We start from the raw sequence: 15,253 nt of genomic DNA, 5'->3' as shown, positions 1-15,253 counted from the left end.
ACGTAGGTAAAAATAAATGTGCGATATCTGGTTTCGGTCTATGGACCCACTTCCCTGTTCGGTCCGCGGGCAGGCCTCCGATTGGTCTGGAGCGCAGTGTGATGTCCACTGGCATCGGATGAGCCCGCTGATTGGATAGTGAAAAGCGTGAGGTGCATCATATTTTTGGGAAACACCCACCATATTGGATTCGCGGACAGTGCCCGTTGTTCCCGAACATCACAGTAAAAACATTATAAAACACAACATTGCACTTGCCAAACTAATGAAACAATCTCTGGGGAAGTAGGGGTGATGAGGATGGGATGGGATATGGCCATAAAAAGCCAAAAACAGGCGTTTCTTTTCACAGATGTCAGCGATCCTGTGGTGTTCGCAATATCTATGCTTATGTCTGCATTACAGGGTTGGTGAAAGCAGTTTCTGGATGGCTTATAACTTTGGCGCCACTTAATGAAACTGCATGAAATTTTGGAATTCAATTCTAGAACTGATTCTGAGTGGTTTAGCAAAGTGTGGTGCTGTTTTGACATGAGGGAACACAATTGGGTTGGCGTCTCCAAATATTGTAAGGCTTGGTGCCATTTGACGAGTCTGCACAAAGATTTGCAAAAAGATTTTACATCTAGATAGTCATGGTTTTGCAAAGTTTGGTGGGATTTTGTCGAGAGTGGGCAACATTAGAGGGGGGTCTCAACATTTTCAAATGGCTTATAACTTTGTTGCCATTTGACAAATGTGGACAAATATTTTCTTAAAGATTATAGACCCAACCTTGAATGTTTGTGCAAAGTCTGATTGGATTTTGTCAAGTGGTGGCTAAGTGATGTGACTATTATATGTACGTACATTTTGACTCGTTTGAAAGAATAAAACACTGGTGGATTTGCAGCAAACTAGTGTAAGGAGCATTGGCAGGGACCTGGAAGCATGCCTGTGGCCATGGATAGTGGCCAGATTGCCTGGGTCGTCAGGAAAATCTGGATACTGGCTCTGACTACATGGGACCAGCAATGTGGTTACAGTGGGCATGGCCACCAGGGACCGGCTATGCAGTAAAATGTTTTCAAATTGGGTTTGGTTTGAATGGAAAATAAAATGTGCTTGTGGGTACAGGTTGAAGTGCTGCTGGATGGGATTTCAGCAAATATGCATGAGGAGGGTCAGCAAGAACTGGAAAGTATGGTTTTGCAAATATGTCCTGTGTTTTTTGCTTTTTTTAAAGTGTAAAATGTAAGTACACAACACAGTGATCTAACACTTGTGTTTGGGCAACGGATCTGGCCGTCAGCAATGAGAAATGAGTACAGTTATTTGCTTATTGGGGCATGCGGCATAGCCAAAGAGGTAGGTTTGGATGGGAAAATATATTCTGCTTGCGGTTACAGCCTGCAGTGGTGGTCTAGACTACAACAAACTGGCGAGATGAGTGTTAGCAAGGATCTGAAAGCATGTTTTTGGAAATGTGTCTTGTGTTTTATTTTTCGAAGTAGGAGGATCGGAGGTAGGAGGGGACATGTTCGAACAAGGAAGCAGGCAGCAGGGGGAATACACGAGGGCTACACACACAAAAACAAAAATGAAAAAAAGCACACAATCCAAATGCAAAGGGTCACAGACGCACGGGAAGGTTTCCTGAGCATAGCCTGAGCTAAAATGGCTACACACAGGTGCAGAGGAGGAAAGACCCTCGTTACGTGTGCCAAAGGGCGAGAAAGGGTAATCATGCACTTGGATGTTGGGCAGGAGAAAGGGACAGGTTCGAACAAGGAAGCAGGCAACAGGGGGAATACAAGAGAGCTCAAAGCAAGATAAAACGCTTAAGATGCACACACGATCCAAATGGAAAGGGTCACAGACCCACAGGAAATTTACCTGACCGTACCTCGAGGTAAAATCGCTACAAACTGTTACAGATGGGGAAAGACCCTTGTTAGGAGTTGCAAAGGGTGAGAAAGGGCCAATCACACACCAGGATGGTGGGATGGAGGAGGGGACATGGTTGAATAAGGAAGCAGGCAAGAAGGGGAACACAAGAGGGCTCAACGCAAAATGAAAGGCTGAAGATGCACACAAAAAAATATGAAAAGGGGTGGAGCACACGATCCAAATACGAAAGGGTCACAGACCCACGGGAAAGTTAACTGCGTGTAGCCCCAACTATAATGGCTACAAACAGATGCTGATTGAGAAAGACCCTTGTTAGGTGTTGCAAAGGCGAGAAAGGGCCTATCACGCACTAGGAGGGTGGAAGGGAGCAGGGGACAGGGTCGAACAAGGAAGCAGGCAACAGGTGTAATGCAAGAGGGCTCAAATCAAAATAAAAAGGCTGAAGAGGCACACATACCAAATGAAAAAAAGCACACAATCAAAATGGAAAGTGTCATAGACCCACGGGAAAGTTAAGTGAGTGTAGACATAGGATGGAAATACCGACTCCAAAAATCACCGGCAAACTTGTAGTTTGGTGGTGCGGGAAAAATTGAGGTAAACTGTATTACTGCCACTTTTTTCCCACACCCCCAAATTCGTACTGAGCCCCACAGACTTTCCATTCACTTAGGGTTGTTTTTTTTTCTTGTGACCTCCCTTATCATGTACACTCCCATTTGTTTAGCCATTGTTACCATACAAATGTCCTGACAGTATAAGGTGAGCATTCCACTTGTCCACTGTCCACATCTCCACAGCACCGAATACTCAATACTAAAGAAGGAATTTAAAATCTAAACTTTTTACCAGTGCCCATCTGTTGAGTAGGAATTTCAAATCTAAACTTTTTACAAGTCTCCATCTGTTGAGTTTACTCTCTATTCCTGTTCATCGGTCCCATGCTGGCTTTGCCTTTCAATTGTACATTTTGGGCACTTTTATCACAACTCGTCTCAGTATGCACAACTATTTTGGAAAACGGTCTAATGTAGCAACATGCGACTGAATTTGCAGGAAAAACAATATATATGGGTTCCTATCCCAAACTAGCAGATTCATTGATTCCTAGATTAGAGGCATTCTACTCCATGTCTAGACCTAAGGAAATACCGGAAAGAATATACCACATCAACAACAATAATGAGGGGGTCCAGTCTGCAAATTAGAGACACATAATATCAGTATAAGTCGAATGCAGGAAATTAATTGTGTGGGTTAATGTTTTGTAGGCTTTTGAATTTCTAGTTTGCACATTTCAAGGCAGACTTCGTTAGCATCCTGTGTTGACAGGTTCTCTTTTAAAGCATCATCAAAACATTCCTAAACAGAACCTCGGTAAGTCATTTCCCAGGATTTGTAGGATCAAAGTTATGTAAGAGATTATATCACTGTAACCTTGTCGCAATTTGCAAATGCCCTTTAAGCAATTACCACTAATTCTCTTTTTTAGACAATATCTGATGGATACAGACATAGCAGCGAACATGTGGTGCAAAGCAGCAAGAAAACAAATGCCATCTTGTTTTCTGTCCCGTTGCTAGTGCTTGATTGATGACTGCATTTCGTGGGGGCTGGGTCATGCCTAAAATGGAAGATAAATAAGCGCATTGATATGGTTCCCTTTTCTGCGGAAATGGGGCCATATGAGAAAGTACATGTTAAAGTGGTTTACATGAGGACTCTCACTGGAGTATGGGAATTCCAAGAGTTTTCATAACTATGTTCACATACGGAGCTCTCATAACTGCCAAGTGGCATCTTGCCATGCCACAGCGTTTTTACAGTGCATTCTGGAATGTGAAGGTCTATACTTATAATGTTCAGCGGGAACATTGAAAATTCACGATTGGCTCAAGGGATCACTGATGCTTTGGGACTGGCGTTTTTAGTTTGCACATAATTCTGTGTATGGCCACACTGTATGTTTTTTTTTTTTAATCTAGGATTAATACTTAAGAACAACGCGTTGGAGCATAGCAGAATGTCAATTGGATTATCTGGATGACTAATAGCGAAAGTGAGCCATGGCATTCCCATATGCCTCCATCTGAACAATCAAACCATGTTTAGACATCAACAAAAAGGGGTTGTTATGTGCCGCCGGGAGGCAGTCCTCTTTCCATGACTTCTGACTTTCCACACAGACATGCTTATCACAAGAGTATCTTTTTTTTTGTTTATGTGGATTTTGTGCCTCGACTCGAGACCTGAGTGGTTTGCTAGTGGGGAAGGGGGGAATGGTGCAAGAGCACTGTCCGTACAATTTCCAGGACCCTATGGGAACCAAAAAGGATCTTCTAGGGCAAAAGAAATCCATTCACATTGTGGAGTGAGTGCATTTGTCATGCTGTATAATGAAATTGTCGTAAACATATTCGGATTCTCAGCGAATTCAAAGACTGCTGTGATGTGCCCAATGCAATTTATAGCACTATGTAACAAGACTGGGGACATGAAAGGCCTACACCCTTATTCAAGCGCAATCAGTGAATGGCATTAAGGAGACGGACAAGACATGACACCACTTATTTTTCCCCAGATGACACTTTAAAATCTTTCCTGGTTATGAAACGAATGGTCTCTATAGGCCACCCTCTCCCTGCTCCCTTAGATATGAGTGTACGCATGTTCCTGTGGAAGTAATAGGTGTATGTGTCTGTTTTTCTTGTGTCTCAATGTGGTCTGAACATGTTTTTGAATTAATGCTCCATGGGGGTATTTTTACTTTTGGATAAAGGTCTCCATTGATGCAGTCAGAATGTAAATGTGTCGTTACAGTAGACTAGGTCTTTTTTATTTTATTCATTTCTATAAACATGTTTTCAGTACACAATTTACGTTTCTATAATTTTCAGGTACAAAACCTAAACAACATACTATTGCAAAAACAATGAATTTCTGTTATGATTAAAAAGTGCACACATATCATCTCTGAGTTACCACGCACAAGGTCCAGCGTTTCTCTTTGAATTAATCGCTAGTGCATTCAATGTTGTCCTCTAGTCATACACACATCAACTGGAACGGAGGTCAGGAGCCCCAACGCTCTCCTTTGGATCCTCCCTTCCTCTATATCCAGAAACTTCCTACTCTTGCGCTGAGTCAGCTCAGCTCCGTTGAAGACGATCGCCAATATCTTGGCCCTATAAAACTTGATTAGGGGCAGGATGGAGAATTCACATAGCCTACTTTTTAGTGATTCAGCTAGAGACAGACATGTCTCAACTTTCTCTTCCATTTTCGCTTCTGTGATTAGCCAGCTGCATTTGTGAGAGACAGAGAAGTCGTGGTATTGGAAGCCCTCCGCTTTCTTGATCCACATCTCATTCATTTTCCATCTGTAACTGATCTGTTTCTTCCTCTTTCTACACCTCATTACCACAGATTTTACTGGATTTGCGGTGAGATGGTTCTTAGATAGGTAAGTCATGAGCCCAGTCAAGCAGAGCTGTATCCTGCCAGAGTATAGTCAATCAGGACTACATCATATGCATAGGCAATACAGCCCACTGACAAATCCCTCCACTTCGCGGCGGACCCTCCATAAGTCTTAGTTTTCTCCCACAAATCTGCCAAATACATATTGAACAGAGTAGGTGTGACCCCCACCCCTTGTCGGACTCCCTTTACAACAGAGATAGCTCTAGAAAGGTTTCCTCGCCTGTTTACCCTCACTTTGCAAATGTTGTGGGAGTATAGCATCTGTATCATGGCCAGGAGGCCCGGGTCAATAACCCAACTTGCCAGCTTCTTCCACAAGCATGGAAGATCCACTTAATTGAAGGCTGCAAAGAGGTCTATTGCTGCTACATACAGATTAGTAGGCCCCCTACCATTAACCTCTGATGGACAGGCATGGAGGACTTGCCCGCTCTGTATTTTTACTTGCATTACTGGCAAATCCAAAACAAAGTGTTATCTTAGAGGGCCCTACTGGCCTACATTGTTGCAGCAAGTATGGGCATGTTTTCTTGCAGTGGTCGTGCATGTTTTACTGGCATGATGCACAAAGCCAACTTTATGAGTGTTCTTACATGAATATAATGTACCATATCGTGCAGCCAGCATGGACATGTTTTCTTGCAGTGGCATGACATTTGTTACTGGCATTATGGCCGAAACCAACATGAAGAGGGATCTTACATGAACATACTGGCCTGCATTGGTGTAGCCAGTCTGAAATGTTTTCTTACAGTGGCATCATATTTCTTTACTGGTATTATGGGAAATAAGCCAAAATGATGTGTGTTCTTGCACAGCCATATTTGTCTACATTAGGGCAGATAGTAAGGCCATGTTTTCCTACAGTGACATGGCGTTCTTACTCACATTATGGTGAAAGTCAACATGATGAGTAGTCTAAAGTGAACATTGGTGCAGTCCGTATGGGCACATATTATCACAGTGCCATGTCACATTTTAGGGACTTTAATGGCAAATACATCATAATGGATATGTTTACATGGCCATAATGGCCTATATCAGCACAGCTGGTATTGTAATATTTTCTTTCAATGGCATGCCATGTGTATTGACATTTAAGAAAAGACTACATGAGTGTTCCATGACCATACATGTCTACATTTATGCAGCCATATGTTGATGATTTATTTCAATGGCATGGCCTTCTTTACTGCCATTAAGGGAAAATCAACAGAAGCATACAACCATGTGGTGATTGCGACAGATCATCATCTGGTAAGGGTTTAGAAGCCCTGGCTTGTTGTATTCATATTAATAACATGACATGGGTAATTCCATCTCTGCCATCCAGATCTCCTTTTCATAAGCTCCATGCAAAAATCATAGTGTACACCTGTGCCTGCTGAATCAGTATCCTGATCTGCAGCTCCAACTCTCCAGTAGCACATAGTAGGCCCAGGGGTCACCGGTGCCCGTTTGACAGCTGCTATAACAGCCAAGTAACTTCAGCACAGAGACTGCATTGCACGTCTGCACCACAAATCCCTAGCCCCATAGTCATGAGGGTATCCAGTTAATATGTCGGGAAAAAAAATTTGAATGACAAAAATGGCAAAAAAATGTTACTGAAAAAAAAATTGAATTTTATTTTTTAATTTACATGTTTTTTTTGTTTCTCAAGTTAAAAAAAAGTGTTTAAAAAAAGGGGAGGTTGGGGGGAACCTCCATTTCAAACCAAAAATAACAAAATAAAGACTCAATTTTTTTTTTTCGGTAACATTTTTTTGATATTTTGGCATTCAAAATAATCTAATTCGAAATAATCACTATAAACGAGTCATGAGGAATTACTATTCTGGTAGCAGTTTAATCTTTAAACATAAAGTGAGCCAAGGTCTGCAGAGGAAGGAGTGTGTATATTGTGCTTAGACAGCCAGGTTGTACATTCAGTTTAAGAATTGAAATAGTCCTTTAGCAATGTTGGCTTAGCCTATTTCTTTTGTTTTTATTCTGACATATGAAGAGTTAATGAATTACTTATCAATGCTTGGTGATATTTAAATTACCACGACATAAGGTGAATATACAGTGAAATCTCCTGACAAATGTTTGCTACTTACCAGACAAAGAATAGAAACATGTTGAGACCATAACCTTTTGTATTAGCACATAGGAACTAGACGAGTTAGAGGATGTAACTCCACCCATAAGCCGCGTTCTTAATTTCTTAAATGGGATTCCACTAAATGATTCAAACAAGCCAACAACATCATGTGTCCAGATATATTCTATTTCACCATTGTTTACTGTTGAATTATCCAACATAACCACTAACTTTTTGCATTTTTAGTATATATGTATGTTTTAGATATTAATTGTGTTTGTACTATAATACGTTTATTTTATACAGGCTTATTGACTAGTTAAGTATCAATCTGCTTATTTGCAAGCCACAAAGTACTCAGGATTTCACTGCATTTAAGGCTGCCTCTAGGAATGTGCAAGCCTAACCGTTGTTGAGCACCCAAGAACAAGGATAAAGGCTATCATTGAGTCCCTGGATTAGGACTACCAACAACCTGAGAATGAAAGACAGCAGGATCACTGTGTTTTTACTGTCAAACCACTGAGAGACATGATTTGAGTCTGTTTGACCCTGTCAAACCAAAGGACCATCTGGAGTTGTCTTTGCTATGTAACTGTTCTTCAGGCCACTGTACTGCACACACCAATCCGTTTGTTGCTGCATCATGCCAGTTGAGTGCATTATTGCCTTGGTACAAACATGAAGCTCATTATTGCATCTGCAGCCTTCAAAATGACAGCATCTTCATTGATAAATCTTCATCAACAGTTGACCAGACCCCAAAGGCCATGAACTGCATGTACAGTCACAAGCATCTTTGCCATCAAACAGACTTTCAAGCTGACCTTGGTGGCCCTCACATTCTGCACTTTGCTGAACGCCACTTCAAACTGCCTTTTGAACAGCCAACATCTTTGTTGCCGATCTTCATTAATAATTGAAACGACCATGGTGTCTTCATCTAAGAACAACCCTAGAAGGTAACATTGAGCTACTTGCATCAAGCTGTGCATCTAGTGACCAACATTTCCACCATCTAACTGACAGTTGAACTGACCCTGGTGGCCATCACAATCCACACTTCTTCGAACGGCAACAAACTTCAGCTCAACCCAATCTCAACACCTGCTCCACATATGGAACAATGTGACTGCTGTATTCTAGCCTGATTCAAACTGCATGAACTGCACCAAGGTGCCGAGTTGGATGTTGTCAAACTGCCAAGAGCAGCAAAAGGTATTATTGACTCATAAGTACCCCCTTGGTCTATCATTTGACACAATATACTTTTTAGGTAATTTTGAATTCCTCTTCCGGTGGCCGCTATCCCTTACCGCCATACTCGGAATGAGGCCCAGTGTGGCTTTTTATTGCCTTTTAGCTTTGTTTCACGAACCAGGGTGCTGCATCTCTCTATTTCTGCATATTCTGTGTCCTTTCCACAGGGCTGAGTTTTGAGTATTGTTTTTCCATTTAGTTATTATTGCAGACTGTATGTTTAATTAAAGTATATACATTTTGATAGAACCATGATTGGAACTTGCCTTTATTTTGGACTGCTATACTTAGCTCTTGTTATCACCCTGTCTTGTCCTGCATTGATGTCCCCTGCTCAGGCGAGCAGCCCAGCACCAAGGCACCTTCATCAGCCTTTACCAGTACTCGTATACACCGAAGCTCAAGATGGCTGCTGCTTTGTCCGATCTAGCCCATGGGTGCTTGCTAGCCCGGGAAGAAACTCTGTACAAGAGGTGACACCATTGGTTATCTGCATCCTCTAATCCCACGAGCTGGCCGAGCTGGAAATCAGAGCCAGCCCTGACCAAAGGCCTCTACCTAAGGACATTCACTGCTGTCTTTTCCTGTCTGGGCCAGGAGGGGCTTGGCTCCCTTTCTGCTGCATCTCCCCACTACTGTAGTCTGCGCGTAGTCCAGCTGGGCTTATCAATGCCCCTGATACCCCTTCTGGCAGGTAAGACTGCCCATTGCAGGCTTATCCCTCACCTCAACGCCTTTGCTCCCTCTTTCATCCCCCCACCCTGCAAATTACCACCGGGTCTGCAGCGGTTCTGCAACTACCCACGCTGCGGCTCCCAAGTCACCCATTGCGTGCTGAACCCTCTTTACTTTTATGCGACTGAGGCAGAGTCAAAGGGGTCCTGCAGCTGCAAAAAACGAAAAAGTCATTAACATAGACATTCCATACCACATACAACATGCATAGCTGATGTAACCCCCAATCATTCTGGGCATGGCTTTCCCAGTATGACTGGTCTCTTCTGCCTCTAAATTCCAAATAGTTCGAAATGTCATATATGCACTTGATCTGATATTTTGCCAGGGCTAAACCCCTAACATTTTCTGGAAACTCACTGATACTGATCTCTTAGCTGCTGCTAACTGTGCCAGCTATCCACTACATATTCCTATCGTGTCTGTTAGTCTAATGCTTAAACTTGCAACATGCGTGATAACTCACCGACTTGGTACCACAGCTTATTGTTCATTCTGTCATATATGCTGACTCATCTTCATAGCCTCGTGCTAAGATGTAACATACTTGATAACTTACCTATTCCAAGCTTCTAGTCAATCGTTCTCTTGCAAAATGTCTGAAATGTACCTTTTATTTCGACTATTAGCCTAATACTAAACCTTCAACATTTCTGTAAACCTACCGGTTTTTCCCTCTAGCCTATTGCTATCATCTCACACCTCTCAAAATTATAGGAGTTGACTTTTTAGTCTAGTGCTATACCTAAAACATACTTGAAATTTACCGATTCTGACTTCCCACATGCTCCAACTCGTGCTAACTGCTTATCATGCCCCTTCTGTCTCTCAGCCTAATGCCAAACTTGCAACTCACTTGCAACTTTCCTTACTCTGCCTTTTCCCTACCTCTCTTGTTTGCCAACTTACCTGATGTAGTACCCCATTCTATGAGGTGAGGCTTTACCAGTATGTGCAAAACTGTCCTACCTATTACTATATGTGCAGCTTTTGGCTGTAAATGTAACCCCATGTAAACTTAAGTTATGTACTAGTGCCATGATACCTCTGGGTCTCGACGCTATCAACATGTGTTAAAATAAAAGACATTCACAGCTGAAGTTGCCCCTCACTATTGGGGTGCAGATTTCCCTGCAGTTGCCTCGTGCTGCTCCCATTTAACCAGCTGTGTACTCACCAAACTACCTTGCTTTCTCGTTGCACAGCTGGCTGGGCTTGACTTTATCCCAGTGGTCGAAGTGAGCGGGAGCGGTCAGGAGCGGCGCTCCTCTACTTTTTTAAATTACATTTTACAGCTCCTATACTATCATTTGAAAAAGAAACCGTTCCGGATTGTTTTCGTTTTAAAATAAAAGTGTAGGAAGAAGTTGAAAGTTGCACTTTCAGTGCACTGCACGTTCCCTTAAATAGCAGGTGCAAGTGTTTGGGTGTGTGTATTGTGTGTCTGAGGGGACGCAGTGATGGGGTTTGTGGGGAGTTGTTGCAGGCCAGCAAGGAACATAGTTCCACTACTTCTTTTCGTACACTTCGACCACTGCTTTATCCCTCTCTAGAGAAAGCATTCATTATGTATGCATTTCACACATTGTTCTCTTGAATGACTGCCTAACATCAACCTTGTAACCCTGTAACCTATGAATGTACTTATAACTGTAACTAGTGCCCTGATGCCTGAGGGTTTGGTACGCCGCTATAAATGCAAACAATAAATAAATACATTGAATCATATTCCCATCCCTCTTCTTGAGAGTAGAGACTTCCCTCATACTATGTTACCCCACAAAAGGTGAAGGACGTATATATCTTAACTGTGCCATTTTTACTTTTATGACTGGGAGCACTCTTGTTTGTAGCAGTGTGAGGTCTGAATAGGCACTTGGCCACCACTCATCCTTGTACTCCTGCGGGCAAGAACTCATGTTGTTTACAGGGATACTGTCATATACTGGCAGAGATAGCATGGACATAGTTTCTTATAGTATCATTACAGGTTTTCTACTCAGCATTTCTGAGAAAGTGTGCTGTAAAGTGAGCCATTGTAACCCAAAACCTAAAACAATGTCCCTAAGAAAGAACTTCCCCAAAACTACCTGTATTGTTTTGGCTGCCCCTTCAGTAAGAAATACACCAGTTGCTGCTGCTCCTAACCAGTTGAAGGATTGTTGTCGCATCATTCTCTGTAATGCTCACCTGGGTACTCCTCAGGAGAATTTGGGTTTGTTTTTCCGTCGATGAAATGTTTGAAGGAGAAACGACCGAAGATTATTTGTTTGAAATGATCTTCTGTCATTTTGCCCCTGAACATTCCCGAAGTGCTCAAACCCCTACCCCCCTGCCAATACAATTCCGCCACCCCTACCCCCTTACTGACCTTCAGTTCCGTCTCGCGGGTCCCTGCGATCGGGAACCGGCGCTGCAGGGTTGTTTCCTTTTATTTTCTTTCTTTGGATCAGCTGCGGGGGTGTCCCCCGCAACCTCCTCTCACTCTACTGTTCAGTACACTGAGCGGAGTATTGCGGGGGACACCCCCACAGCCTTTTTCTGTAGGGTCAGCAGCAGTGTTTTACTGTACAACCCCTGCACACTATACTGTATAGTATAGTGAGCGGGGAGTTGTAGGTGATACCCGTGCAGCCCCCACAGCCTTTTTTTGGACTGCTGGACAGCTGTCGGGGACACCCCTGCAACCCCTGCTCACAGTATAGTAAGCAGGGGTTGGGCAGACACGCCCGCAGCCCCCACAGCCCTAAACCGAATCCAGATGACCCACCCAATCAAAAGTCTGAAAGAAGGGGGTCGGGCATTTGGTGGTACCTTCTTTCGGACTTTTGGTTGGGTAGGTCATCTGGATTCGGTCATTTTGGCCGAAACCCTCATTAGCACCATGGAATCACTTGATGACCAACTAGGATTCCATCAACTCACTGTTTCAGCATCACTAAGGCAGAACCCCTGAGAGAAAAGGGAGTTTGGGTTTGTATGCAGTCCTTTCCTAGGCTTCCCATCCCTAGGCTTGGACTTCTTTTCAATTGTAGGTGCCCCTGTAATGAAATGGAAAGACAACGGGGATACAACAATTGATCAGTCCTTTAATGTACTCCCAAGTGATTCTCCCCTCAGTCTTCCCAGGTACCTGTGAGGGCTGCATCCCAGAGTAGAAATTAGCCTCCAGGGATCCCTTCACTGTGGATCAATGCAGTCTTAAATAGGGCTTGAGGAAAAGCCCTTGCTCTTCTTGCATCCCAGGTGCCGGGTGCACTCTTTGACTTGAAACCCAAAGAGAGGATATTTCAATAACACATATGTTTTGTGTTTCATATTATGCAATGCAAAATAGTACTCCTATTAGGTCGGTTCTGTAAAGCTCCCAGGTGAGTACTGGTATATGAAGATTCAGTCACACTGGTTCCCAAAATATATCCCTGGTAAATTCAGCTAGTTTTATTATACTCTTGCACTGCTTTCAAGATGCTCTCAGGCAGTGATTGGCTTTTGTGCCCATATTATTTTCCATGTGCGTAACTGACTAACAATATTATGCACGTGGCCAATGACCCGGCGCAAGCATAGTTATTGAGCTATGCTCTCTGAAAACAGTTTGGAAGGGTATTTTCCCTTCACAACAACTGCAATTCTTTGCAAATCAGTGTAAAAGGTGCACCTCAGAGCACTTTTTACAAAAATATATGTAAAACAAATATTTTGAAATGTGTTTATAAAGGGAGCTCGTCGGTCCAAGACTTCAAGATTTGCCACAGTACTTACCAAACGTTTGACTGTGCAAAGAATAATATATGTAAGCTCCAAGAAAGTATTGTATGCTCAGTATAAATAATAGGTTTATTTGTGGCTATTCATTTGTTGACACTGCTCAGAGACATGCAGAAAAGTGTTTTATGCCATTGGCAAAAAACACTCATATTTATTATAAAAAACAAATACCACTTCTCATAACTAATGTGGCTGGCAAAACACATCAGACATGATAGAAAATGTGCATATGGAACAATGGCAATTAAAAGGAGCATGTCATAATACCTGCCAATGGGTGTTCACAAGCTTAATGAAGTACTTCAAAGGCCAGGAGAACATGCATCTCAATTTGTTTAAGGGTGACAATTCCATCAGAATAACTGCATCAGCGTAGGATGATCAGAATACATGTGCCTCTACTTACTATTCAGAGTACATTGTCCTATGAGCACCGTTTCGACAACACTTGCACGAAATCAGCTTTACAGCTAAGAGGTGTGCACACAAATCCATTTTCACTTCCTAAAAACAGGAAAAAGTGCCCAACAAAAATGGGAAACAACCAACATATAGGAGCCTAACCTCTGCTCCTACCCACAATGTTCCTCTAATATTTCCGAATCCACAACCAGCAGAGCAGTCACATAGGAAGGACCTCTAATAATATTACTGCCCTATCTTAAGAGGAATTTTATTGGGAAATAAATCCTTTAATAAGCATAAAGTATGCCTATTTCTATAGCTAATTAATTTTTTTACTCCCTTAATTATCACTTGATTCTTTAAGCAGTCAAATATTTTCAGTGTTCTGCTTGGAACCCTGGTATAGGAAGTAAAATGAGAGGGCACATAATACAGCTTTAGATGTTTCTCTCCCTTCCTTAACACAGCCTAGTCAACATTCAACAAGGACCTTACTGCGGTTTCTTGTGGAGCATCACATTAAATCACATACATTTGCCTTTTACATGAATAGCTGCAATGCTCAGAGCTACAAAAGAGTGACTGCCTTTTTCCATAACTAGGAACACAACTTTTTCAAATTCTCTGTTTTCAGTTAAACAAGATGTATAGGGATGCTAGAGGCAAAAAAAGCAGAACACATGATTATATTGGAAAGCCCTCTGCAGCGGAGCATAGAAAGGAACTTGAGGTGCCGTTTCGTAGATTGTTACTAGAGTTTCCTACCTTTAGCAATCAAATACATTTCCTTTACTGTACTGCGGAAACGTCTGATTTTGTTCTTCAACCCCAAAGCGTGTTCACCCATGCCCTTCCTCAGTACCCTTCCCTGGCTGCTGTGTTAGCATCCAATACTAGTTGAAGAGGCTCTGTAAAAGTGAGGGAGTGCATCTATTAAACACTCACTGCAATATTGGCATACCCACAATACTTTGCAAGCAAAACTTATATTTTAATAATCATCCTCATCATATCATGGGCAATTTAAGAAAATGCCATGAATCTGCACGGACATAATTATTTAGCAATACATATTCTTTGAAGAATAACTCATCCTAATATTGTTATGAAGAATTGTACAAGTATAATCTGCAACATTTTGTATATCAGAGAGTTACTGTATAATTTGTTAAGGTCTGTGCCCACTAAATCTCTGAAAATGTTGCTCTCACAATTACAGGATAATGCAATTAATGCTAAAGTAGGAGACGTTCAGCATGACATTTGCCTACTCAAAATCCTTAGAGGGCAAATTCTTATTTATAATGTGTTATCTTGCAAGGTTATGCTTCAAAGTGCGTTGTGACATATGTACTAAGGATAGGAAGCATGGGATAAGATTACACCTTCAATTAGCCTGCTTAGAGACCATTTCTAATATTTCAGCTAACAGTAGGGTTACATAGGGTGGATGACGCTTTTGCCCATGAGTCTCAGAAATTCTGGTGCTTGAACATTTTTCATATTACAACAAACATAAGGGAAGTGGCTAAGGTCCAGGTCTGGTAACCTTTTGCAGAGCCAAGGCAGGCAAACTCAATGTTGTCCCATTATGATGAGGCTTGGGGCAGAAGTTAGTCACAA

Source organism: Ambystoma mexicanum, chromosome 9 (genome assembly GCF_040938575.1).
Source record: "Ambystoma mexicanum isolate Mex_15411 chromosome 9, UKY_AmexF1_1, whole genome shotgun sequence".
NCBI lineage: Eukaryota > Metazoa > Chordata > Amphibia > Caudata > Ambystomatidae > Ambystoma > Ambystoma mexicanum.
Note: the sequence above shows the minus strand (reverse complement) of the source record.